The sequence below is a fragment of the Sceloporus undulatus genome, chromosome 1, assembly GCF_019175285.1.
Source record: "Sceloporus undulatus isolate JIND9_A2432 ecotype Alabama chromosome 1, SceUnd_v1.1, whole genome shotgun sequence".
Classification (NCBI taxonomy): domain Eukaryota; kingdom Metazoa; phylum Chordata; class Lepidosauria; order Squamata; family Phrynosomatidae; genus Sceloporus; species Sceloporus undulatus.
In genome coordinates this window covers 355073090-355096921 of record NC_056522.1, presented here as the reverse complement: position 1 = coordinate 355096921, position 23832 = coordinate 355073090, and the positions used below count along the sequence as shown (strand labels likewise).

At 42.0% G+C, this 23832-nt stretch overlaps 1 protein-coding gene and 1 pseudogene across 1 annotated transcript in view; one reads left to right on the top strand and one right to left on the bottom strand.

Annotated features, from left to right (window-relative positions):
* Positions 1 to 7276: 7276 nt before the first annotated feature.
* Positions 7277 to 8241, bottom strand: LOC121927098 (annotated as a pseudogene).
* A 1565-nt stretch (positions 8242 to 9806) lies between these two features.
* Positions 9807 to 23832, top strand: part of DICER1 (dicer 1, ribonuclease III) — an 88295-nt gene continuing 74269 nt past the window's right edge. Inside the window, exon 1 of the mRNA XM_042464688.1 lies at positions 9807 to 10125. The gene's annotated coding sequence lies outside the window, so the exon portion shown is untranslated. The remainder of the gene's footprint in view (positions 10126 to 23832) is intronic.

Sequence of the window (23832 nt, the reverse complement as noted above, 5' to 3'; positions counted from 1 at the left end):
ATGTTGACCACTCTCTAAAGTTCCTTGGCCACACTTGTTTCTAGTCTTCATCTGTCAGGCTAGGAATCAATATTAATGATTTGTGCCTTAGGGAAAAAATCCCTTCGTTTTACATTTTAAAACATATACACATTACTGCGCTGTTTGGCTTCAAGTTGTTTCCAATTTATGGCAACCCTAAGACGAACCTATTACAGGGTTTTCTTGGCAAGTTTCTTCAGAGGGTGTTTGCCATTGCTATCCTCTGAGGTGGACAGACTGATTTGCCGAAGGTCACCCGAGGGGTTTCAAACCCTGGTCTCCAGGAACCATAGTCCAATACTCACTATACTACGCTGGTTGCAGGAATAAAAATGCTTCAACCAGTTTTTAAAGAATGTGGGTGGGAAATATGCAAGTCTGAGTAGTATAGTTAGGGGTAAAGCACACTGGGACTTGAAGTCCCATAACCTCTGGAGGGTCATAGGTCCTCCACTTTAGAAGGAGTGCTAGGATACAATTCATCCATCTAAGGAACATGAAGCATCATGCATTATTGTTTTCTCTATTAAATATAACATTCTATTTAAAATACATTAGAACAAATTCTGAGAGACTAGAAAGAATTGACCAAAGGTAAAAGGTTGAGTAAAAACTAAACTTCATATAAAATAGAATGCCAATCCTGGGAAGATTTTGAATTTTCTTTTGTGAGCAGTAAAAAACCCATTTGAGGTGGGAGGGTCAACTGGTGATAGGCTGCTATTCTATGTGCAGCTAAGTGGCTATGCTGGCTGGTGAATCTGGAAGTTGTGGCTTCAAAACAGTTTCAAGCACAGAATCACTCTGTCTCATTCATAGAATTTTTGAAATGGTCCAAATAATATCACAATCCATTTGTAATCAGTCCATTTTGTGCTCACCTCTGCATCTGTCTTTCTTCTAACTGCAGTCAATCAATCAATCAATCAATCAATCAACCAATCATCCAGTAAGGAGAGAAACAGCAGAACAGAAGTGCCATTTTGCAGCAGGTGTGGATAGAAATATGTATGACTGAGACAAAATGAGAGCTCTCCCTTGGAAAGAGAACTCCTTCATCTATTGCTTGTTCTGCACTCCCAGAGACATTTTACACCCCGCAAAGCTCTCACCTCTCCATAGGCTTTTTAGACTTTCCAAAGCAAGAAGAGGCCCCACTGAACACTGGAGTGCTCTGTATATGTATAATCTTACTTGAAGAATATAAAGAATATAATCCTCTTAATGGCACTCACTTAAAACAATTTTTAAAATGTATTTAAAGTGTAGATGACTTACTCCTCACCGCCAAAATGCCTAGGAACCAAGCCAACACACAAGCTGTTGATTCCAGCCACGTCTTTGCCTTATCCTTTTGAAAAGTTTGGAAACAATTAATCTAAGGAACATCTTCAAACATCCAGTGATGGGAAATGTCCTGACAGAATTCTGCAGTGCTTAGCCCACCTGTGGAAGTAACTAAACTAAACTAAAATAAAGGGTGGATTTGAAATTCACTAGGAAAGGAAGCAGATGAGTTTCCTACTACAATTGGCCGTCCATGGATTTTTTATCCACATATTCAAGAATCCATGGATTGAAAATATTCCAAAAAATATAAATTCCAAAAAGCAAACTTTGTTTTGCCATTTTATATAAGGAGCACCATTTTACTATTCATTATATTTAATGGGACTTGAGCACCCATGGATTTTGGTATACAAAGGGGGGGGGGGGTCCTGGAACCAAACCCCAGTAGATACCAAGGGCCCACTGTAGTTATGAAACTGAAGAGAAAAAGTTAGGTTTCACATCTCCACCACAACCATTTTTAGTGTACAGATGAAATCCAGTTGTCTTGTGCTGTAGGTTAATTGTTACTGTTTTAAAAAAACCCAAAACCTCTCTCACACACCCACACCAGGGAGCTAAAATGGTTCAGAGAAGCACTTCAAAATGTAGGGAGAAGCTATATGGGCAGTCAGAGGAAATCAGGAAAGAGAAAGAAAATATTGACCACTTGGACACCTGATGCCTATTGCATGCATAGAGCATTAGTGAGATGTTCCCTATCGGTCAACTACAGTCTCTGCCAAATTTTGAAAAGCTCCTGTCTGAGAATGAAACGTTCTTTGATGCTCTACTGTTTCAGCACAAAATACAGTCAGCTCTCTGTATCTATGGATTTTTTTATCCATGGATTTGATCAATCATCCATGGCTTGAAAATACACACACACACACACACACACACACACACATTCCAAAAAGCAATCCTTGATTTTGCCATTTTATATAAGGCACACCATTCTACTATCCCATTGTATTTAATGGGACTTGACCATCCACAGGTTTTGGTATCCATGGGGGATTCTGGAACAAAATCCTAGCGGATACTTAGGGCTCGCTGTAATTGTCCTCTTCATGTTTTATGTACACTGTCAGAGGTTCTCAAAGACTTCGTATCTAATGCTGAGCCCTGAACCTGGAGTTTCCTGCATGCAAATCAAGCACTCATTTTAGCTTCAGCCTTTAAAGAGAATAGCGACGGTATTACCAGCTCTCCTTTATCTAACAGGACTACTGTGTTAATATACGGTCTTAATCACTCAAAACAGAAATTGTCATGTTAGTCCTAATAAGAATACTTGTTTTAAAAAGGGAAAGATTAGTGGCTGTTTTCAATGTCTCTTTCCTACATATCAGAAAATATAATTTCCTCTTTTGCACTACATGGAAGTCGAGAGAAAAGAAAGTCATATTTCTAACTCCCCCCCCCCCAATATCTATGTCAGCTAAATAACCAGAAACATTATATTAATAGTTTTTATTATACAGTTATTTACCACATTCATTCTCTGCTTCAGTAGTTAGGAAATCTTGTGCCTGAGTAACTTGTCTAAAACCAGTTATGAGTTATAACTGAAGTGGATTCACCAAACTTGGTAAATCAACAATTGGGATTAAACATTGCATTTAGGCCCTTATGTTGAATATTTTACACATCTCTCTCTTTTAATAGAGATGCATTGTACAATGGAATAAAAAGAAAGCTGTTGCAGTATATTGGTAGCCTGATTAGAATATAGCTAGAACATTTTCCCCATGGAGCTTTGCCATTTATGCTCCAGCTTTTAAACCACTGGAATTTGAAAGGCAGCAGGACAGCTGAAGAAAGGGGGCTGACAATCATTTCATGAATCGGAAGAAGAGAATGCAAAATAGAAAGTATGATAAAGTCGTTGGAGGCAGCTGTCAATTCCTTTCTAACCCCCACAAACTCATGAAGTTCACATATCGTTCAAGTTATCAGCAGTAGAAAAACACACCCATGAATCATGGAAGTCCTTCTATAGACTTCTCATCTGTCCTTAGACTCCTTACACCTCCAGATTTCAGATGAATTCAGAATTTTCAGAGTATTTCTCTTTGGCAAAGGCTTTTGTGAACCACAAGAGCAAGGCAGTACAAATGCTTGATTAGAAAGGTTTGAGGTGTAGCTCTGAGAACATCTGTTAAACACAACTGCGCTCTTAGCGGTGGAGTAATCTTTACTGCTCTCCCTCTGTGCTGCTTCTTTTTAAAACTACTCTCCATTGCCTGCAGTGGAAGGGAAATAATTTATAGTACTAACCTGTAGGATGGTCTAAATTCTTTTCCCATGTTGGGGGTGTGGCAACTTGGCAAGAGACTGAGAATACTTCGGGTCCTACCTCCTCATGTGATTTCCCAGATCTAATAACAGAGATGGAATGGCTGTAGCAAGATATCCGTGAACTGGGACAGGGAAAAATCAAAACTGGATATGCTCCAAGTTTGGAAACCGCTCAACACATCAACCCAAAATACATAGCCTAAAATGATCCGTTCATATGAAGTCACAAGAATGTTGTTTTTGCGGCAGAAAGCTTAATGCAATTACCTTTCTGTTGGGTTGTATACTCCCTGGGATTCATTTCCAGGTAACGGTGCACTGGTCTGCAGCCATTATAGTCACAGGAAATAACATGCGACTTCAGGAATGCAACGTAAGTCTAATTCTCTGTATTTTCTGAACAACGGTAGACACCAACAATACCTGAATGCTGCTGGTTTTTTTCAATTATTATTATAAACCACTTTGGTAATGTCTGCTGTTGCAATAAGGCAAACTCACAAGTTGATAAGACTCCAAGGCAGCAGAGCCAAGAGTTATTTCTTCACAAACTCCAGTCACAATTATGGAAGGTCTAACAAACACAGGAGGCTCAGAGCATTAAATACTATACAATGCAGTAAAAGCATATTTGCTTTAAAGAGGCATTACACTACAACCATAGTAGATTTGAGTGAAAGCAGATAAAAATTAAATATATACATTTTGACACCTTACACTCAATATTTTATTTTATTTAAGACACGTCTACCACATACTTGGACACATTACTGTGTTTCTAATTCTTCTTAGGAACCTATATTTGATCAAATATTGTGGTGCAATTACATTATCAATACAGTTTCTTTATGCCTCATGATAATTATTTTGAGAAAAGCTCTGGGGAAGGAAAATTGCTACATATATAATTCACTATCACAAGGTTGTATCATCGCTGACTTTTACTGTATAAGTGAATACAATTGGCTTCTCTAGCCATGGATTTAACCATTCATGGCTTGAAGATATTCCAAAAAGATATAAATTCCAAAAAGCAAACCTTGATTTTTCTATTTTATATAAGGGACACCATTTCACTATGCCATTATATTTAATGAGTCTTGAGCATCCACAGATTTTGATATCCACAGGGGGAGGGGAGGTTTGGGTCCTGGGACCAAAATCCCAATGGATACCAAGGGCCCAATCTATATGACTTAGTTCCCTGAAAATCAGGACGAGTAGATCAGCAGACATGATGTAGTATTGCTCATTAACCCAAGTTAACAATGTCCTTGTTCATGTCTTCCAGGAGTGCATATACAGCATCAGCCATTTCCAGTCTGATGCTCTCCAAATATGCTGACTACAGATCCTATTATCCACAGAAAAGACACTGAAGAAGGGTAAAACATAGGATTTACCTTGTTGGGATGAAGCCCTGCCTCCTTTGAATGTCATTATTTTGCATCACATAAACACTGTATGTCATCAGATGCTATCAGGAATCTGCTATAGGCCCACCCTTACAGCATTAAGAACAAGACCGGTGAAAGGATTTTGCACACCACTATCTGCCATAGCATTAACAATACACCTGCTATAGAGTTTTCAAAGAGCCACAAGCCAATGATGCCATCCAATCAGTGTTATCAGGTATGTTTTCGGATGTACCTGCATGGCAGGGAGTTGGACTGGATGGCCCTTGTGGTCTCTTCCAACTCTACGATTCTATGATCCTATTTATGTATGAACATGTGAAAAATATTTTTTATATATTTATTATATTTTGTTTAAAAAATACAAAACAATACAAAACATCACATGTATACACATATTAACACAACAGAAACATATAATACATAAATAAACCTTGCACCTTCATGACACCACTACTAAAATTGACTACAAACAGAAAAGAACAAAAAGGACAATAATATAAAAAGACCTCTAACTGTACTGGCTTGGTATTTGATAGCCTTAATCCATTTCTTAATTTAATAACTAATCTATTCTTACCTCCTCCCTCCCCAACTCTCTTTACTGAAGTGACATTAATATTAACATTTGTAGCAACATAGTTTTATAAGAGTTTTACACTCACTTTCTCCCCCCATGCTTTCACCCAAAAAATGATCAAAGGTTCCCAGTCCTTGTTATGCTTTTCCCAATCCTTCCCTCTTAATATACATGTGAGTTTATCTACAGTCACATAATCATCTAATTGAAATAGCCACTCCATAATATCTGGACGTTATTTCTTTTTCCATTTTGCCACATACAGCATGCAGGCTGCTGTTGTCATGTAAAATATGAGTTTACCATATTTCCTTTCTAACTGCTCATTCGTGATCATTCCCAGGAGACAGAGTTTTGGATCAAAGCCTTCTTTACATTGTAAGATTCATGAAACAAAATTATGTATCTGTTTTCAATATTGTCTTGAATATTTACAAGTCCACCATAGGTGGGGGAAAAGAGCCTATCTACTTCAAACATTTCCAGCACTTGTTATTTGAATCTTTGTTCATCCTATTCATCTTGAATATACACACATATAAGGGATCTTGTGACCTAGGCAGGTTAGACTCAATAATCCATATCCACACAGAGCCACCTAAATGATAATTTCATTAAACACACACAAGAATCAAGACAGACACAGTGTTTGCACCGGGGAATAGCAAACTGCAGTAAGCCTTCTGAAATAGCAAACACAAATAGGTAGCATCTCTCTGTTAGCACTCAGCTGAGCAAATTCAAATGAGCAAACATGCAAGCCTTTGTAGGCTTGAGGTTTAGCAATCTGAAGTTGCTAAGAGGAGGAGGAGAGAAAGGTCCAAAACAGGGTTAATATTATCGTCATTATGTTGAATTTATTTTATTTATTTAAATAATAAATTACTAGTAAATGCCATCTACATTTTGGAGCGTATGTTTTTTGCAGTTCCCTGCATGTGCCACCTTTCCCTTATATGTGTGTGTATATCAGGGAAAGTATTAATAAAATGAACAGTAAATATACTGTTTATTAATAAAATAAACAGTAAACATACTGTATTTTTTTAATTAACACTTTCCCTACTCCTCACACATACCAGGGAAAGGTGCCACACATAGGGAACTACAAGAGGCATATGAGGGACTGCTGTAAAATAATAATCGTGAGATAGAGTTTTCTAAGTACCAAATCAAAGCTATATCTCATAACAACAATAATAATAAGAGTAAGAAGGAGTGATAGATCTGGAATATCCCCCTCCTTCACCTAAAATTTAAAAGCAGTTTCTTGGAATGGAAGGAATATGCGGGTATGGATTTAAAAAGGCAAATACACTCGTCCCTCCGCATTTGCGGCTTTGACTTTTGCGGATACGATTATTCACAGATTTTATGAATATGTTCTCTCTAGGAATATCTAGGTCCTCCAGTGCAACTCTATGGTCAACTTTAAACAAAACTCGCACTGAAGGACCTAGAGATTCCTAGAGAGGCCATCCTCTCAGGTATTCGTGGGCTTTCCACGCTTCCTTAACGCCAGCCAATGTGGAGGGAGGAGTGTATTCTTGCAGGGACGTAGCCTGGATTTTGGGTCTGAATGCCCTGAGAGTGGCCCTTCTCTGAGCCAGCCCCATCTCTTGAACTAGCTTCCCCTGTAGGTGGTATAGGAATAGGGGCTGAGCAGGAAAGGGATGTGGACCTTTGGTTCTGCCTCTGTGATGGTGAAGATGACCTGGAACAGGCAAAAGAGCTGTTGTCCAAATATATATATGTATATGCATATATATGTTGGGCCACAACAGGAAGGTCATCCGTAAGAGGGCAGGGACCTGGCCTTCAGGCCTCTCTGGTGTGCCACGGTTCTCCTGCTTCCCTTTCCACCAGCCCCAGACTTTACGCGGGCCGGGAGCAAAACTTACTTCCACATAAGGGTAGAAGCTGCGGTAGCCCTGTTGATGCCAGTATGGCCCTGTTTCAAAGTGCAGCTTGTAGGTGCCCGCTTTCAACCGCTGGGGTGCCAGGCTGCTCTTGTCCAAACGCCTGTTTGTGTTGGTTGCGCTGGAACAGAAAGGTGTGAATGGGCGCAGCAGCACAACCAGCTCTTTCGTGCCCTTGTTGAGTGCATCCAAGAGCCCTTGCTCACTACAGAGCTATTGGACTATGATTCCACTTTGCCATTGTCCCACTCTATGGAACCCTGGGATTTGCAGTTGAGGGCATGTACTTAGCTGCTTCGGAGGGTAGTGAAGTCTCCTCCTTTGCAGGTTTTTAAACAGAGGATGGATTGACATTGGCCAAGGGTGCTTTGACTTTGACATATTCCTGCATATCATGGAGTTGGACTGGATGACCCTTGGGGTCTCTTCCAACCTTGTGATTCTATGCAGTCCCACTTAAAGTGGATCCATAGTGCTATAACCATGTAGTGTGGAAAGTCCTCTTCTGTCCCACCTACATCTTTATCAGCTCCATCCACTATGTGTTAGGATCCTCCAGCTGCAGGAAGCACATGGCCAGGCCTGTGGTCAGGACGTTCAGGGCGTGGACGGTCAGAGAAGTGTGGGTCTCTCTGTCACCAGCCGGAGCCTGGGATTCAGAGAGGGCCATGTCAGAGCCTTAAAAAGCAGCCGCTGAGGTCTGCTCAGAAGCCGCGCAGAGAATGCTAAGTGCCTCCCTGCTGTAGCAGCGGCAGCCCTTCTCTCCTAAATTGCTTGTTGCTTGTGTACTTAAGTGTGAATTTAAATGTTGAGGTAAAGCTGATGAACAACAGATTGCCTCACCTTTGCATTTGGCAAGGCCCTTTATTTTTCTGAGGAACATTCTTTTTTAATAAAATGGCCACTTGCCTCAGTTAGTGCACTTGGCAAGGTCCCTTTGTACTCCTGAGGAGAAAACGTTAAGCCCGTTTTTCTGCCAATGGCCACGTTTCCCCTCCATTGGTGACTTTCCCCACTATGTCTCAGCATTGGATTTTCTATTTGACTCCGTAGAATTGTCATATTAGCGGGACTCTTTGTCCCCATGTTTGCGTGCCCTTAGGCCTGGTTTCATAAATGGCCATTATGTTTGGGGTCTCTGTGCCTTTCTTGTGTGGCATGGCGCTCCCTCCTCCGCTGAACGAAGCTGGTCAGTCTAAGCCAGAAATGGAGTTGCAAAGGCCTCATCCACGTTGCAGAAACGATCCTCTTTGACTGCCCTGGCTCAGTGCTATGGAATCCTGGGAATTCTAGTTTTCTGAGACATTTAACCTTCTCTCTTGGCAAAATCTGGTGTGACGACAAACTACAATTCCCAGGATTTCATAGCACTGGGCCATGGCAGTTAAAACGGTATGAGACTGGATTGTCTCTGGAGTGAAGATGCAGCCTGAGTTGGGTCCAAGACACACTGCAGAAATAATCCAGTTTGAGACTGCTTTAGCTGCCCTGGCTCAGTGCTAGGGAACCCTGGGAATTGTAGTTTTGTGAGAAAGAGCTCTGGTGCCACAATGAACTACAATTCCCATGCATCTGAGGAAATACGCTTAAGTCTAGGAAAGCTGCCAACTTTTCTTTCAGTGAGTCTCAAAGGTGCTACAAGATCTATCTCTCTATCATCATCATCACCATTATTGTTATTAAATCCAGATGCAGCTGAAGAAGTGGACTTAAATTGGCAACAGTGATATGCTGTAGGCTCATTCTCTGGGGCTGTGATCTGGATCAAACCAGGGAATCCTGGGAATTGTAGTTTGTTGTGACATGTATGTATATATGTATGTGTGCGTGTATGTGTATGTGTTTGACTGCATATATATATATATATGTATATGTAAGTGTATATGTGTCTGTATCTGAAAGCTGTGAGTGTGTGACACTCCAAAGGGTTGGTTGCTCTGTAGCCAGCCTGGCTCTCAGAGTCAGGGCTGGAGCGGAAATGTGCAAAAGTCACCAAATCTGCCCTGAAATAGAGCCAGGCACCAAAATCACACCAAAAGCTTTAAAAACAATCCCCATTTCCGTGTGAAAGTCCCCAGATTGTTTGCTGCCTTTTAAGCAGCTCCCTCACAAAACCCGCGAAAGACCCTCCGCCGTCTCCCGCCCTCCCATTGGTCCAGCCCTGTCCCTCTAACCTCTCACCCGGCTGCTCTCGACCAATAGGAAACGCGCTCTCATCCGCTCTGGAAGCGGAGAGTTCCACCATCCTCGCTAACGCAGGGGGAGGCCAGGCAGCCGTTATCGCAGGCGGAGAGGAGTGGGATTCTCGGAACGCGTGTGCGCCCACGGCGTAGAAGGGATCCCTATCGGGAGCGTTGGCGAAGGGAGGGCGGTACGCTGTCGGCGTAGGCCAGGTGAATGGAGGGACCTGACAGTTGAGAGGCGAAATGGCGGCGGCGGCGGCGCGAGGAGGAAGAGGAACAGGAACAGCAGCAGCGGCGGCAGCAATGGCGGCAGAATGAGGCGGCGGCGCGTGTAGCTGGGCTCGCTTTCCAGGCTGGGTCCCACCTGGCGGGTAAGAGGGAGAGATGGCGGCCTCTTCTTTAAAAGCCCCAGCCTTTCCCTCCCTTTCCCCTTTATTTTCCTTCCTCTGGAGTCCTGGGTTCGAGTCCTGCTCCGGTCCTGGAAGCATTTCCATTTCCAGGAGAAGGGGCTCCCCAAACGCCCTCCATTTTGAGCTGAAGGGTTTATACAGGCCTTCCCTGATCGGACCCCTGCTTTTGCCTTTGCCCTCTGTGTCCTAAAAATGTAATACAAGAAAAGGCTTTACTTATTCATTTAACCCCCCTTCGCTCCTCTGTCAAAAGGCAATTAAAGGAATACAAGGAGTGCCCAGCATCCCCTCCCCATGTGATTAAAAAACCCTCCCTTTCCTCTTCAAGGCGACGATTAAACAGACTAATATCAAAATAATTCGATTAAAATAATGAAAATGTAAACAGCAGCTGGGACTTCTGTGAAATGGTTCCAGTTGTGTTGTACTTTGGTTGTATTGTAATTGTGTGGCTTGTTTTATGAAAGGGGGGTAATGTAATGGGATCTGTTATGTTATATATTTATCCTTGGAAAAGGCAGGATAGCAATAAATGGTTATTATTACTACTATTTAGACATTTCTAGGAGTGGCTCCCCCTTCTTCCCCCAACTATAGTTCCCAGGATGCCATTGCATTGAACCAAGGCCATTAAAGCGGTGTCAAACCAGATTATTTCTACCCTGCGGATGCAAGCCAGAGTTCGCTTCTCGTCTCGGCCGTGGAACCCACCGGGAGACCTTTGGCACGTCACACTCTCTCAGCCTCAGAGGAAGGCCATGGCAAACCTCCTCTAGGCAAATGTTGCCAAGAAAACCCTGTGGGAGGGTCGCCATAAGTCGGAGCGATCCTGCCACAGAAAAACAACAACGTATGCAAAAGGGACTGTTGTTGTTGTTGCTGCTGCTGCCTTTGAGTGGACCCTGACTCATGGCGACCCTGAAGACAAGGCATCCCCAAGACCCCCTGTCCTCCGCTGCTCCGATTAGTGCATTCAAATTCATGCCCATGACCTCTTTAATGGGGCCTTCTTCTCCTGATGTGGCCAAAGTAGGACAGCCTCATCGTAGTCATTAAGCTACTCACCTCCTTTTCTCCTTCAATGGTGGTGATGGGGGCAGAGGGTGGATTGAGTCCCCTCATGCGACTCCCTCCCTTTTTGTGGGGTTTTTGGGCTGTGTGGCCATGTTCTTGAAGGATTTATTCCTGTGTTTCGCCTGCATCTGTGCCTGGCATCACTTCCTCTCAACAGTATATATGCCACCGTTCTCTGAAGATGCCGGCTACAGAATTTCGGAGTTCTGGGTAAGGGAGACTCAACCTGGATCATTTATTCTTCGATATAAATGTATTTTCTCAACGCTCAAATAATCACTCTACCCATTAGGGTGTTAAAAGGTGTATATATTAGCTGTTACAAGGTGTATACATTTTTTTAGGGAGGACACCCTGTGTTTTGTATATACACTTGTCCCTCCATATTCGCTAAGGTTAGGGGCACAAGACCCCTGTGAATATGGAAAAACTGCAAATAACAAAAACACCCTGTTTTTACCTGAGAGGACATCTCTCTAGGAACCTCTGTGGCCAACGTCCAACAGACACTGACCAAAGAACTGCTGGAGGAGCTACAAAGGCCTAGTGGAGGGGTCTCTCTAGGAATCTCTAGGTCTTTCAGTGCATGATTTAGTGAATGTTGACCATAGACTTGCACTGGAGGATCTAGATATTCCTAGAGAGAACATATTAATCAAATCCATGAATAATCAAAGCCGCAAATATGGAGGAATGAGAGTATTTCCCATGGTGGTGGTAGTTAGTAATTCAATACTGGGTATATTTAATTGAAAGGTAGTGTACAACTCTAACAATATTTTTTCTCCATAGGAAATGTATACCTAATTTATTTATTATCTCCCAATATCCACTTTAACAAAGGATATAATGTTTTTTGGGGAGGGGTGTTTCAAAAGAGTTTTATGACAAGGTCAGAAAAAACTGGACAGTTCTCTGTGTCCTTATTCTGAAGTATCATTGGATTACAGAAGACTTCTTTAAAAGTGACATAAGGATCAGTCTGTAGGGTATGTTATGGGAGATGGTGAGGAGGAATATTTACTTGTGTTATTCTTTGTGGTTTCCCTCTTGTGACTGGCACACTTTGTATAAAAAGAGATCAGTCAGATGTTCTTTTTTCTTCTTTCTTCCCCGTGAGCCAGAATTTACTGAGCACAAGTCACCACTTTCACGTCTATTGTTTTCTCCCTTCCTCATAATCCATTATCCTTGTGGGTTGTTAAAGCCAATTTTTAAGAAATAATAGGGTGTCTGTATAATGTCTATAGGATTAAAGGGGTATGAGTTAAATTGATGCCCATCGATCCGTGTCCATGAGGCTGGAATAAATAAGGGATGTCTAGCAACTTCGATTTGTCCTAGCCTTGCTATTCTAATTCTCCCTCCCTGTCTTGGGTATTGTTGGGATTAAAGGAGGGTTGTGTTTTTCCACACTCTCTTCTCAGACTAGCATCCTTTTCTTGGGAGAGAGGCGTAATGTCTTCCACTGGTTCCTCCAAAAATGCCCCTGAGCAAAAAATATCTGGTGAATTTTACCCAGTGTAGCTTCTAGTTTGACTGGCTTCCTGGCTGCATGAAAAAATGGAAAATATGACCTTTAAACTGGTGGCAATGCAAAGGAATAGCGAATTTTCTGTAGTAGGATTTTAGAAATGAGCCTAAACTGTGCTTTGTTGTCTTTTGAAATACCTTATGCTGGGTTAAAACTGGTAGGAGTTTTCACCATATAAGCATTTGTGCAAAATCTTTTGGGGATTAGATTTAAGAGGTAAGGGTGCGCTGGTGATGAATTTTTACAGTATAATTTGAGCTGCTAGTAAAGTCAAATAACATGAATTTGTTTGCTTTTGTTGGTAAGGCAGGTTCTTTATATGTTCTGTTGTTATGGCCTGTTTATTTGATTTCTAGCTTGCCTTTCTCTCAGAACTGACACTCAGAGTGACTCATAACAAGATTAGAAAGAACAACCTGATGTGCATTTGATGAAATCTACAAAAGAAAAAGACACATTTCAAGAGGCTGGAAGATGATAATATATGCCACCTTCTATCATACTGAGACATGTGTCCCCTTTCTGTTGTGAATTACAACAAGATTAACCTAAAATTACAACTAAAATATTAACAGTTATAATGTTAAAAACAAAATAGTATACAGTCTGCTTTTGAAACACAACATTAATTTAAAGACATCAGTTAAATATAGCAACCACCTTCAAATGGAAACAAGAAGTCATTTCCTGAGACTGCATCTAATTAAACAGATCTTTACCTGCTTTTTTTGGGAGGAGGTCGGGGAGCCTATCTTCTCTTGGAAGGGATTTGATAGCCTGGAAGTTTGTTGTTGTTGTCATTGTTATCCACCCTCAAGTTGATCTCGACACATGGTGACCTTATAAACTTTTCTAAGGTCATCTCCAAGACTCCCTGTCCTCCAGTGTTCTGCTCAGTTCCTGCAAATTCATACCCATGACTTCTTTTATAGCATGCGGCCTTCCTCTCTTTCTGCTTCCCTCTACTTTTCCTAGCATTATTGTTTGTTCCAGTGAGTCATGCCTTCTCATGGTGTGGCCAAAACACAACAGCCTTAATTTAGTCATTTTGGCTGCCAGAGAGATTTCTGGTTTGATGTGTTCTACATCAAACCTATTTGTTTGACTTCTTGGCTGTCCATGGTTTTCTCTCGCACTACATTTTGAATGAATTGCTTTACTTCTCATCTGCTTTCTTAACCGTCCAGCTCTTGTATCTGTACATAATAATAGGCCTCAAACAGACAGGCCAAAAGAAGTGGTTTCAGGCTGCTTTGGGGGTGTGGCGTTTAGATGATGCACGCTCCCGAAGTGGCTGGAAACCGCACCGTGCCTGCTCTAAGACAGGAAAAGCCAGACCGATGCAAAACCAGCCTGAAAGGAGCACTCCACCCTTACCCTAAAGTGGTGTACAAATGCAGGTGCACATTTTAAAAAGATGGAGCCAGTGGTCGGGGTGGCAATGCAAAAAAAGAGAAAGTATGACGCCTCCAATGGCTATAGGTACAACATATACAAACCACACAGTCCAAGAGAGGGCATGGAGTGAATGGGGGCATGTAGAGAGGACCTCCATGATTGTGCATTGCCAGGGTTTTAGTGGGCACACCTCCGCTCCGATGCCCTGTCCTGGTGACATCTGAAAATACAACTGTGTGGATGATCAAAGGGACGGCCGTCAAATGGGATGGCATTTGGGCAGCAGGCAGTTCCCAGCAGTGTGTTTGTGTGACAATGTGCATGGATTGTGATTGTGGGGGGATTTTTTTTAAAAATTACCCCAGCATAGCTTTATGCTTGTGCCATGCAGTCGTCACATGTGCATACATGCCACATTGGAAGTAGGTGATGTGGTCCGCAGTGTCTTGGCTCACTCTTGGAAAAAGCAGCTTCAGGTCACTCCTTCCTTCCTGTCTGCTTGACCCTTCAATAGCTTGTACAATTCTAACTTTCATTCTCAGTTGTATATCTTTACATTTAGGATCTTTTCTAATTCTTTTTAGCTGCCCGCCCAATTCTTGTCTTCTTATGATTTCTTGACTGGAGTCTTCTGATTAATGTTTGATCCTAGGTATGAGAACAGAGCACAGAGAACAGAATGGCTCCCTGTGGCAAATGGATCAGGAAAGGCTGCATCTTTCATCCTATCTGTTCAACTTGCATGCAGAACATATTATATGAGAAGCAGGCTTGGAACACAGGAGGAGAGGGGTGAAATAGGGAGAGAGAATATCAACAATTTGAAGTATGCAGATGATACAATGCTAGCAGAAAACATCACAGACCTAGAGCTGCTACTTAGGAAGGTCAAGGTAGAAAGTGCAAAGGCAGGCTTTGTTGAACATAAAGAAAACAAAAACAAGAGCCCTGGTGGCACAGTTGTTAAATGCCTGTACTGCAGCCACTCATAACCACAGGTTGTGAATTCAATCCAGCTCAGGATCCACTTGCCTGGCATCCTTCTGAGGTCTAAAAACATTATTATTTTATTATTATTATTATTATTATTATTTATTATTATTATTTTATCCTTTATTATGAAGCGCTGTAATTTACACAGCGCTGTACATACAATCTTTTTAATTAGATGGTTCCCTGCCCTCGGGCTTACAATCTAAAAAAGACATGACAAAGGAAAAGCCTATGGGGGCAGTGAGGTCACACATTGTAAACCGCTTAGGGAGTTCTTAAGTGCCACTGATAAGTGGTATAGAATGTATTTGCTATTGCTAAAAATAATGACCATGGAGATCTTACAAAATTCAACCTCAACAACTAGAAAACAGAAATAGTAAAAGAGCCTGGGATCTTTACTTGGATGACAGAATTGGGGGCATACTTATCAAATTTGCAGATGACGCTGAATTAGGAGTAGCTATACCCAGAGGACAGGATCAAGATTCAAAATGACCTGGATAGATTGGAAAGCTGGGCCAAGGCTAACACAATGAATTTCATCACAAGAGAAGTAATAGTGCCATTGTATTCTGCTGGTCAGGCCCCACCTGGAATATTGTGTCCAGTTCTGGGCACCACATTCAAAAAGGACATTGAGAAACTGGAGCGTGTCCAGAGGAGGGCGACTAAAATGGTGAAAGTCTGGAAACCTTGCCCTCACGAGGAACGACTCAGGGAGCGGGAAGTTTAGCTTGGGAAGAGAAGGTTAAGAGGTGATATGATAGCCTGTTTAAATATTTGAAAGGATGTCATATTGAGGAGGGAGCAAGCTTGTTTTCTGCTGCTCCAGAGAACAGGACACAGAACAATGGATGCAAGCTACAGAAAAGAGATTCCACCTCAACATTAGGAAACTTCCTGACAGTAAGGGCTGTTCAACAGTGGAACACACTCCTCGGAGTGTAGTGGAGTCTCCTTCCTTGGAGGTCTTTAAGCAGAGGCTGGATAGCCATCTGCTGGGGATGCTTTGATTTGGATTTCTTGCAAGGCAGGGGGTTGGACTGGATGGCCGTGCGGTCTCTTCCAACTCTATGATTCTATGATTCTATGACTTCATGCTAATTCTGGGTATTATAGTCTGTTGTGGTAGCAGAGCTTCCTGACAGAGGGCTAAAATTTCACAAAACTACAAATCCCAGAATCCCTAGCATTGAGCCATGGCAGTTAAAATAGTGTCAAACTGGGTTATTTCTGCAATGTTTTTGGACACACAGTTTTGTGTTCTTGCATTTTTAAACCCTTGCTGGTAATGCATGACTTGGAGGTCTACTAGTGGATCCCCAATCTAACTTCTGCAACCTGATGTCCTACAATTTATCCAAATATCATTTCATAAGACACTGATACTTCAAATGCTTCACTTATCATTGCTAACATTAGGACCTAAATCAACTTGCTAGCCCTAAGTAGAGTAGATCCATTGAATAAATTGTTCAGTGGTAAATCGCACTGATGTAATCGATAATTTCAGTGGATCTGTTCTAATTGGGATTAGCAGTTGTATTTAGACCAGGTGTGAAAGTGTGGCCCTCCAAATGTTGATTGATTGCAGCTTCAAGCACCATTTGCTATGCTTGTAGAACTGCCAGCTCCTAATTTAGGCCGTATAGCTAATCACACATACAGATCTATACAAGAGCTAGAGGAAACTAATTGTGTTGCCTGGAACCCCAGTAGTATCTGATGCTACTAGGGAAGAAGCCGTCTGTTAACTTGTTGTGTTGCACCTTCAGTTCTTTCTGACTTACTATGGCGGGTACAGACCGCGCTTTGCGGCGTCTGCCGCCGCCGCCGCCTAGTCCGTGGGGAGCCGGAGCCTCCACACGGCGCGGCTCCCCTGCGGACTGAAAAAGAAGCTCCAAAAATGGAGCTTCTTTCCGCCGCGTTTGCGACGTAGCAATGGCCGGGGCGCACTCGCTACGTCACAAGGGACGCGATGCGTACGGACGCTCAGCGTCCGATACGCAAAGATGGCGCCGGCCATGTAGAAGGGCGGTGCCATCTTGTACGGACTGAGTCCGTATTAGGCCCAGGGGCGTCTAAAAGGACGCCCCTTTTTTAAAATGGGACGAGTCCTCCGGACGTCCCAAATGCCGGTGCGAAGCACCCAAGACTCTAAGGTGAACCTATCACAGGATTTCTTTGGCCAATTTGTTTAGAGGGAGTTTGCGTTCACCTTCATTTTCTTTCCCCCTTCCCATAAGCTCTCCTGTGCCATTGTTGCCACTGCCAGGGAAAAAAAATTGGGGATGAGCTATTGTAGTACAGCAGAAAAACCTCTTAATTGCTGCTTGTAATAGTTAACTTCCATTATAAAGGAATATTGAGGACAAGTGTCAGAAATTGGGTCTTTTTCCCTCAGGGTACTACTGTATTCTGCACATTATCCTGCAGGGCTCTGTTGTCTTGGTTTGTAAATGTTAGTATGTTGCCTTTTACTTTATTTGTGAATAAGTTTGTTGTGAAACCTACTTTATGTTTTGATGCTCTGAAAGTAGACCTGGGAGCCCCCTAACAGACAAGTATTATGGCCCCCAAAGCATAGGCCAAATAAAGCGACTTCCGGCTGCTTTGGGGGTGTGGTGTGCAGATGATACATGCCACCAAAGTGGCTGGTAGCCATGCAAAGACCACATTTACAGCGCAAGAGCTAGACCTTTTAGGAGTGGAGTAAATCCACTCCTGTCAGTGGTCCACTTGGGGCTGTGGTGGTGGCCTGGTTTGAAAGCTGACTGGGCAGTTCCCACGGTCCTGGCGTGATTGGGGCCGGAGTGGCCAGTGGCCTCTCCTTTCAGGCCATGTGCTGAGGCCCTATGTTTGTAAATTGTAGGAAAGCATGCATACATTGTAGGGAAGCATTAGGAACCAATGAGGGTTTTGATAGAACTATTGACATGTAATAATCTGAAATTTTTTTTTTTTTTGTGGAATTCTTTTTCAAACTGAAATATATCTCTTAGGCTATAATCAAAATATTGTGTTAAATATTAACTTGGATAATCTTGTGCCTTGCTTGACAATTTGGAGACTAATACTGTAAGAGAAAAATGTAAGCCTTTTGTCCTTTCCCATAACTTTGCAACATTGAAGGCAACTGCAGGTATAACACCTGCTTGTGTAAGTACTTTCTTTAGTCAGCTAGAAATATACAATTAGACACTCAGTCTGGTGTGCCTGTTGGTTCATTGAAATGCACCTAATATCAAGGACTTCAGTATAGTTCAAATGCTGACCATTTTTCTGTCCTTCAGGCATTGTGCAATTACTGTACCTATTGCTTGATAATGTTTTGTTGTCGCTTTCTTATCCATACTTTTTAAATGCAGGATACATACTCAGCCTCAGGGAAAGATAATAGCAAACCTGCTCTGAGCAAACTTTGCCAAGAAAACCTCATGATAGGTTCATCTTAGAGTCACCATAAGTTGGAAATGAAGGCACACAACAATAATAACAACATTACACTCTAGTGGGTTTCCCATGCTTAGTATGTTCTTAAGTAATTTACTATTTGCATTTTTACATGGCATGGCCCAAAATTTGTGGTTGGGGAAGGAGCTGTCTTCATTCATAAAAACTCTATTGTCTGCATGAGAAAACTCACCTACCTTAGCATTAGTTCTGAAGATTTGTACCCAGTACTGAGTATTGTCATGGTAAGATTATTTTCTTGTGAAGTTTTGCCTCGTGGTAGTAAACCGTCAGTTGAGCCAGCATGGTTTGAATGTTGGGCTAGGACACTGGAAGGCCCAGGTTCGACTCCCTGCTCGGCCTTGGAAACCCCCAGCTGACCTTTGGCAAGTCATACTCTCTCAACCTCAGAGGGAAGCAAAGGCAACCCCTCTCAACAAATTCTATAAAGAAAACCCCTGATAGGGTCACCATAGGTCAGAAATGACTTGAAGGTTCACAACAACAGACCCACCCTACAGGGATTTTCTGGTTGACAGATTTGGAAATTTGGTTAAGGTCTTGGTCTTACTGTGAAATGGCAAGATTGAAAGGATAAAATTGCTTCTAACTGCTTAGGATACGATTGCTCTTTAAACACCCAGTCCAGTGCTGTGGAGCTTGTAATTCATCTTGGTTTACAGAGCATCTATGGGTGAAAAAACTGCTTGGTAAAGGCACTGGTCACGGAGCAAGTATGGATGAAAATTAGTGAGAGCTCTCATGATCACTTTGGCCCCATACAGATAGGCCAGAATAAAGCTGTTTCGGGTCACTTTGGAGGTATGCTGTTTAAATGATGCATGTGTCTTAAGAGTCTGGAAGCCGTGCCAAAGCCCCGCACTCCAGTCCTTTGTTGCAGCTTCTGGCCTCTCAAGATATGTGTGTAATTTAAACAGCATACCTCCAAAATGACCCAAAGCAGCTTTATTTTGGCCTGTCTGTATGGGGCCATTATTATGTGAGATGGACCAAAAAGGAGGCCTATTACGTTTCTAATATCCTACTCTTAACCCTAAAGATATTTTGTTCTAAGTAGTGAGGAAGCTGGTGAGCAGAATTAGAAGCCTCAGTTCCCTGTGATAAATTTGCAAGGCATTTTAAGGAGAGACACTCATATTGAATCAGTACTTGATGCCACTATTACTGGAGAGGCTGAGGAAATATCCAGTATTTCACCTGGTCAATTTTCTTGGGATCAATTTCATTTGTTGCAGTATGATGATATGGACAACATGCTTGAAAGGTTAGACCCACCCCCATGTAATCCTGACTCTTGTGATTTTAGCTGATAAAATCTGGCAGAAGTACAGTAGATTGATTTGGTGGGTCCAGAGGTGGTTCTTCCTACCTTGAAGGAGGCTGTAGTGTGAAAACTATTGTCCTGTTGCTAATAAAATTGGGGGAGGGGGGCAGGGTGGCTGGCCAATTTGGAACATTCTTGGAGGAAAGAAATTACTTGGCACCATTTTAGTCTAGTTTCAGGTCAGACCATGGCATCTAGTAGTACAGGTTGAGTCTCCCTTATCCAAAATGCTTGGCTCTGGAAGTGTTTTGATTTTTTGATACTTTTAGATTTTGGCATATTTGCCAGCCACCCACTTCTGCTTTGCAAACAAACAACCAGGAGTGGTACTATCTTGAAGACAGAAGTGAGTGGTTAGAGGGCTTTCTGGAGATCTGTACAGTATCAGGTTCATTATATAAAATAAAATGCAGCGTTTCCCAAGAAAATCCAGCCTTAGGATCAGTCATAAGTTGGGAATGACTTGAAGGCATACAACAACAACACATTTGCAGGTCTCAGAGACATGAGATTTCAAAAACCTGTTTTTAAAAAAATGCATGACGTGAACTTTCAGATGAATGGAGCTGTGGTGGGAGGAGGCAAGCTGCACCAGATGCCAGTGAATGATAGGACCCACAAAGAGTGGCCTTGGCAGCAGCAGTGGCCTCCACACTGATGGGTGGCTCAGAATCCAAGTTGCTCTCCAACCTTCTTTCTCTGCAGCCCACAAATACGGCAACATTTTATTTTATATAGGGGACCTGATTACTGTTCAGGAGATCTCCAGGGAGGCCTCCAACTATCCATCTCCACCTTTGAGACAGAGGAGGCGGCACTTCTGGTTATTTGTTCATGTCTACTTCCAGCCTCACAAATGTATATACTGCACTACTTGTGTTGTAGCTCCAAAAGGTTTGGATTTTGGGATTTTGGATAAGAGAGACTCAGTCTTTAACCTTAGTTGTACTAACTGATGATCTACTCTAGGTGAAAGATAGAGAAAGTGCCACGTTGTTGATATTCCTGGATCTCAGTGGCTTTTGATAACATTAATCATCCAATGTTACTGGACCAGCACCATCAGATGGTAGTGGGAGGTACAGTACGTGCTTTGTTACAATGGCTCTGTTCCTGTCTGTGTGGCTGATTCCTAACAGTAACATAAGGAAATGATTCTTTAACCATATACCTAACTAATCTGTAAAATGCCACAAAGTTTCATGTTGAGACAGTGCTGTTCAATATCTTCATTAAACCATTGGCTGAAGTCATAAGGAGATTTCGGATGAAGTGCTATGAGTATGCAGATGATACTCAGCTGTATTTTAGCTCATTGTGGGAGTCATCTGAGGCTGTGCAGGTGTTGGATTAGCACCTGGATGCTGCAGTGGGATGGATGTGGGCCAGTAAACTGAAACTAAATCATGATAAGACAGACTCTAAGAATTCGTAATTCTTGGGTCTGGAAATTGCCTAAGGTATCTGCTCTGAATGAGGTTGTGCTCTCTTTGTTTAATCAGGTGCATAGCTTGAGAGTAGTCTCAGAGCCATCTTTTGTCACTGAAGACCGTCGCTTCACATGAGAAATCAGGTGAATGTGACGGTCAAGAGTGCCTATTATCAGCTTCGACTGATACACCAGCTGTGCCCTTTCCTGGAACAGGGGGACCTTGAAACTGTAGTACATGCACTGGTCACCTCAAGACTTCATTTTTGTAATGCGCTCTACATGGGGCTACCCTTGTGCCTAGTTTGAAAACTGCAGTTGATACAGAATATGGCGGCCAGGGTGATCACTGGATCATCTAGGAGCGATCATATAACACCAATATTAAAGTCACTCCACTGGCTACCTATTAGTTTTTGGGCACAGTACAAGGTGTTGGTTAGCAGCTTTAAAGATCTACATGGCTTCGGCCCAACTTATTTAAAGGATTGCCTACATCCATACAATCCGCCCCATGCTCTCAGGTCCTCTCGGAGGAATTTACTGCAGCCTATAAAGACCAGATTGACTGCCACTTCCCAGAGGGCTTTTTCTGTAACCGCTTCCAGCCTGTAGAATATAGCCTGCCAGACGAGAGCCGTCAAATCACCAATCTAGATAAGACGGATCTCTTATGGCAGGCCTTCCCAGAATAAATTACTCGGCCATGTAGCAATCCCTCCCACATATATCTGATGACTCTGCCTGCCGTTATTGTTTTAATTGTTCATGTAATTTTAACTTTAAACTGTTTAATTCTTTTTTAAGTGGGGGGATATTTTGTATATGTGGTGTATTCTTTTAACATTGTAAGCTGCTTTGATTGTTTTTACAAAAAGCGGGGTAGAAATAAAAGATTTATTTATTTATTTAGGCATACTCCAAAGTTCCAGCTGTTTGAAGCCACTTTGACTGGTATGTCAGCAATAGATACCGTAGTGTAGGCATGGGTGGCTTCCTAACTAGAGTACTATAATACTTTCTACCTGGGCTACCGTTAAAAGCGACTTGAAAATTGCAGCTAGTTCATAACACAGAAAGTGGACTGCTATTGAAAGAAATCATAACATTATTTTTAAAAAAGTACTTGCTACAGTATGTCTCCAGTCTGCATTAAAGATGTTAGTAATGACAGTCAAGGCCCTAAACATCTTGGGGTCTCAATACTTTTAGGAGTGCCCCTCCTGTTGTATACCTCTCCAGGGTATGACGATTAGTGAAGAAGCCCTCCTAGTGAGGGCAATACACTGTGGGAGGATGTGGGAGAAAGCTTTCTCTGCTGTGGAAACCACATATGGGATCCCCTCTCCTTAAAGATCTAATTGGCACCCATGCTGCTATCATTCCAGTACCAGGCATGGTGTTTTTCCAAAGCTCCTGGGGCATTATTGATTTTGTTAGCATTTACCCCTGAACATTTTAAAATATTTTAAAACTGTTTAACTGTTTTATTAAGATGCTTCTAAACTGTTCAATTTATAAATTTAAATGATTCAGTATGTTCTTAATTTTCAAATTAGCTTTCCCATTTTAAATTGTTTTAAACTGTTCATATTCATGTTATCGTTAGCTGCCTAAAGACCCTCGGATATAGGGCAGAGTATATATTTTTAAATATATAAAACTATCATTTTTTATCATCTTAGTGTTCAAATTTTCATCCATGCCCATGTTGAAGCCGATATTCATAGAATCCTGGAATTGGATGGGGCCTCATGGACCATTCCCCCCCCCCCCCCGATGCCTGTCCTTTCCCTTCTTCCTTAATTAGAACTCCCGTTATTGCTGTTGAGGCAATTTCAGTTGGTTCGCCCTTTCCCTTTAAAGCCAGGGTGGGAAATTTGTGGCCTTCCAACTATAGTTGGACCACAAATCCCAGTATGTCTCACCGTTGGCTACACAGGACGAAGCTGCAGTTTAATAACATCTCTAGAGGGCCACAGAATTCCCACATCTCCTGTAACAAACAGCTCTTAATCATCATTACATCTGGAACTCCAAGGCATGCATACTACTAGGGGTACTACTTCTAATCAGCTTTATTTATATTTTACCTTTCCCCAGGACTGGAACTGGCACATTAAAAAATTGCAATTAAAAACACAAAAAGTCATCACTAAAACCTAATTAAACTAATATGCATGTCAAAGACATTATTGAAATACTTCCAAAATTAATACTATTTAAAACTATACAACATTTATAGCCCGTCTTTAAAAGCCTTCAATTCTAAAAGAATGTCTGTATAAAAATCTTTTCCTGCCAATGGAAAACATATCATCTGTTTGTAGCTCTCAGATCTATTCCAGCTTTTCTCCTCTTTACTTAGTAATAAACACAATATAAACATGTCAAAATATATTCTTAATTTCTATAAAAAGCCAGTGATGTGTTAATAAT